Below are 4599 nucleotides of genomic sequence, written 5' to 3'. Positions count from 1 at the left end.
TCCCTTGAGAGATTAACCATTTATTTCAGCTGTGAAGAGCAAATGAAAGTCAAAACAGGGGAGTTGTTTTTTTTTTTTAAAGTGTGAGTGTGTGAGAGAGAGAGTGAGAGAGAGAGAGAGATAAAAGGAAGGAAGGCTCCCTTGGACTAAATGGTCCTTTGGACTAAATGCAATAAAAACATAGCGTGCTTTTTATGAGAGGAATTTTTATTTTTAAAGCAGCTGATTTTCAAGGTCAGATTTAAATGTAATTTTTCATTGTGTGTTCATAAAACTGCCTGGGTGTGATTTTGGGATATATCAATATTATATTTCTGCTCTATCTAGGCACTTCGCATTCAACAGCTTTCGGAGCACTGCAAGGGGCAGACTGATTGTTTCTGACAAATACAACTCTTGGTACACACAGAGACTGGCTCAAGTTCTCATTGGTCTTCCCTTCATTCCCTCCTCCTACCCTTGAAAAACGCAACTGTCCTCTTGCCCCTCTGAGCTGCTGTGCAATCAGAAGGAGAAATACTAGTGCCTCACAATGGGAGTTAGGCACCTAAATATCTTTGAGGATCTGGGCCTGGGCATACTGCAGACTTGTTTCCTTTGGTGGATTCCTGATGTCTCCAGGTCAGTTAAGATACTTCTCTCCCCGCTCAGCTGGTGAACAGAGGCAATTGGGAGAAAAAAGGATTGCATGTCATTCTTGTGAGTAGACAATTGGAGGGAGGGGGGTTGTGGGAAGTTCTGGTATCTAAAATCTAAAGCATATTCCCTCCTCCCCTCCCACCACCATTTTGCTACAAAAATTACTGCCATATGTTTCAGAGGCTGCTACACTATGCATCACTGGAAAAAATCCTATTTCACATTGGCAGTTCCACTCCTCCTCAGTGGCCTTGCTAGCCCACCTTTGTTAACTGAAAAGACACGTTTTGTAAACCTTTTGCCAGGTGGGAGTCAGCAGCAACTAGGGCCAGGTTCAATATCTAGGGGTTCCTCTTAACACTACAACACAGAACTGGTTCGAGCCCCCACCCAGTTATCTGGGAAAATTTAACACCATCCCTAGGCACCTCTAAGAGGCAATATTCCCCCTCTCCCTCTCACAGGCATTGAGTCTGTGTATAGCAAACGGGAACTTTTATTAAAAGGGAAAGGGACCCAAGGATTAGTTTAGGGAAAAAAAAAAACACATTCAAAAACGTGCAATTGTAAGCCAATCCGAGCCCACAGTGTGTTGGGCAGTTTCCTTTGCCTCAGTGGCCAATGAATGAATGAATGTCTCTTTAATACACCACTCCCTGATCCCTCCACTGCACCCCACTCACAGTTGACTGTCCTTGGTCTGCAGAGAGCCAGAGTTCAGAAGTCTGTAGATGTGGGTTCATTTCCTACTCTCAGGGTCTGTAGGGACATTAAGCAATGCCTCAGCTGCTGCTGCCACCTCTGCCACTGACTCACAATTGCAGTCATTCACCCTACCGGCCCCACTGGCTGCTGTGGCCACCAATTTTGCTAGGACTGTTGTTTGCCCTGGCACTGCTCTGCTTCGCTGCTTTCACCTGCCACTCTCTGCAATGCCACATCCTCAGGTTCTACCACTTATCCCAGCCCTCAGTGATTTCAGTGTGCGGTGGGGAACCTCACTGCTAGACCAGGCTATGCACTTTCATTTACTGCAATATTGTCCCACAGCAGGTCTAAAGCTCAGCAGCTAGACCTGATTATCAGCAATTTCAGCTCTACTGATCACTTAAACCAAAGACTCGTAATTGAGTCTAATCAGCTGTCTTTAAACAGTGGAGTTGGGGAGGAAGTGGATCAAATGGTGTCTAGGACTATTAATCAGAGTCCACTCCACCCAGTAGGAACACCTGTCCCCACCCTCTGTCTCCTTTCACTAGGATTTGGGATCCCTACCCTTTGCTTAGGGAGTGTAGTTTAGTGGAGGGTGACCATGGGTGGCACTTAATGGAGGCTTGGGGGGGGCTAAGCCTCCCCAATCTTCCACTAATGCTCCCTGCCGGAGCCCTGGGGTCTGGGCTTAGAGCTCCTCCAGGTGGCGGGGGCTCAGGGTGGTGAGGGTGGGTGGGCCAGCTGGAGCTCATCTAGCCATGGTGGGGGACTTGAGGGTGGGGGTCCTCTGGTCCCGGCAGGTTATTGGGGGGGGAGGGATGGAGTGGGGTGGGTCCTCAGGAGGAAAAGGCGAGGCGGAGGGCTAGCCTTCCTGAACGGGGGCTTCACATGCTGCCCATGGGGGTTACTCACTCAATCAGGGCATGCTAAGCACCGTTTTGACATCTCATTTTGTCATGAGCTGGCAGAGCTTCAGTTACAGGCAGAGATTGGGAGAGTGACCCCATTTACAATTGATCACTGGTGGCTGCTGTAGAGCAGTGTGGCTTGAATCTTTCAGTTTAGCGATGGAACAGACATAGCACAAGCAGGAATGGTTCAAATTTCCCCTTTGTTGCTCTTTTGTTCCTTAACTTTTACCTGGAAGGACCTCTCCTGGGTTCTAGGAGTGAGAGGGTACTTTAATTGTTAACTCAAGTTTGTACATAACTTCAAAGATTTTTTTTTTCTATTTTCTGGTCATGCTAACAACAAAAATAATCATCAGAATTTACTGAATCCAAATCTACCAAAGTCATTCTCTTTTCACAGTGCTGCCCAGACTGTTAAATCATTTTTGGGATTGAATGTAAGGTAATTCTTTACTTGTTGGAGATTGTTGCATGACCTTAGAGAAAATAAAAGCTTCATAAGCACATAAAAGCAGCTACCACATCCTGTGCTCATCAATATTGTGGTAGACTTACTTGAAAAGTTTGCTAAGTTAAGTGAAACCCAATGAATTGTATCACTTTTCTGTAACAGAGAAAAGAGCTCACATTCTGCTTGGCTGGATTCATAGGTTTCTCCCCTCTGTGAAGACCAGTTTTCCCCAACAATAGTTGTTTTTTGCTGTGAAAAGATGGAGTTATACAGATGTATAATGGGGTAAGTGAGATCATAACCAGACATATGTATGGTGTGTAAATTCATATATAGTTGCTAAACTCACCCTTACAGCTCAGTACGTAGTACAAAAAATGTCAATGATTTGTGTTGGAATTTTTTAATGAATATGCTTTCGCCATATTGCTTCTTATACTTGCTTTCAGCAAACAATCAAGCAATTGTGTTTTGCTGCCATGAATATTCACTGACGTCAATAGGAATCTTTCTATTAACTTCATTGGACATTGGATCAACTGCAGAGTGAAGATATCAGGTATGTACCGGTATTTGTATATTCACAGGAACAACATTTTACATTCACATGTGCAACATTGCACTTCCAATTAGAGAAAGGGCACTGCCACGTGCCATTTCTGACCTATCACAACAGCTGAAATTGCAAATGATGAATGCTTATGGGAAAACGTTCATGATCAAAACAGAGTTAAAAATATTTGCCAGAAAGTGTAGTGTATAGCTTTGAACAACAAATTTGAGGAAGTTACACTCCAAGACGAAGACTCAAAAAACAAGAAAAAAAACCATTGAATATTTATCAGCTCTACTCAACGTCCATTGTGAAAAATTTCTCACTGCAAAATCAGTTCACAGAATGTCTATTCTTTAAGCTGCACAGCAAACCAGATGTTATACATGTATAGACAATGATCATTATAAAATTGAAACCACACTCCTCCCTCCACCCTGTTCCCACACCCTACCATGCACAATGGGTATTTCTTAGTTCTGTGCATCCATATAAAAGTCTGAAACAATGCCACTGAGGTCGGGGCAGAGCGAAGCTAGTTCTGTGAGTGATACACCAGACTTTTTAAAAAAAAGAAGGTGTATATTCAGTTTTGCCAATCATAGAGTCACGAGATATAGCAGGGAACTGGGGGGGGGGGGAGATCTTTTTAATTTTTCCTCCTACTGTCCATCAGGAAATGTGTTGACTTTTAAGCAATTTAGTCCTCATGAGTACTCGGATATTAGGAACTGCTTCCTTTGTCATCTTGTAGTTTTATTGCTATGATTGTAATAATACTTTTATTTATAAAGCAACACCCACCAAGATGCCCAGAGTGATGCACAAACAATTAAAAATATAGCAATTAAAACATCATAAAATACAGATGATAAAGATAAAAAATCATGAGGCAAATTACTACACCGCTGTTTTGCAGCTGTAGTCACCACGGAGTGATCCTCTGTTGTGAGGTGAGCAGACAATGCATGCATCATAGAATCATAGAATATCAGGGCTGGATGGGACCTCAGGAGATCAGGAAGGGACCTCAGCTTTCTCCTTCTGTAAAGGGACAGCCTCCCACCCCAAGGTATTTTCCTTTATAAGAGAGGGTCTTCCCTGTTTTCTAACATTCCCAAGCAGCATAGTAGACCTGATTCTCTTCCCACTTGCACTGGTTTCACACCTGTATAAATCCCAGGGCCGCCCGGGAGGGGGGGAAGGGCAATTTGCCCCAGGCCCCAAAGGGGCCCCCACAAGAATATAGTATTCTATAGTATTGCAACTTTTTTTTTATGGAAGGGACCCCCAAAATTGCTTTGCCCCAGGCCCCCTGAATCCTCTGGGCAGCC

At 43.9% G+C, this 4599-nt stretch overlaps 1 long non-coding RNA gene across 1 annotated transcript; it reads right to left on the bottom strand.

Annotated features, from left to right (window-relative positions):
* Nucleotides 1-283: 283 nt before the first annotated feature.
* On the bottom strand, nucleotides 284-2961 carry LOC120397781. The gene is made up of 3 exons (XR_005594004.1): nucleotides 2889-2961; nucleotides 1323-1398; nucleotides 284-651 (listed from the first exon to the last, which is right to left on the bottom strand). It is a non-coding gene; the product is annotated as an uncharacterized LOC120397781 (long non-coding RNA).
* Between the last annotated feature and the right edge of the window lie 1638 nt (nucleotides 2962-4599).

This window comes from Mauremys reevesii, linkage group 2, assembly GCF_016161935.1.
Source record: "Mauremys reevesii isolate NIE-2019 linkage group 2, ASM1616193v1, whole genome shotgun sequence".
In the NCBI taxonomy this organism is placed as follows: Eukaryota; Metazoa; Chordata; order Testudines; family Geoemydidae; genus Mauremys; species Mauremys reevesii.
The sequence above is the reverse complement of the archived record's forward strand: the minus strand, read 5'-3'. Positions and strand labels throughout refer to the sequence as shown.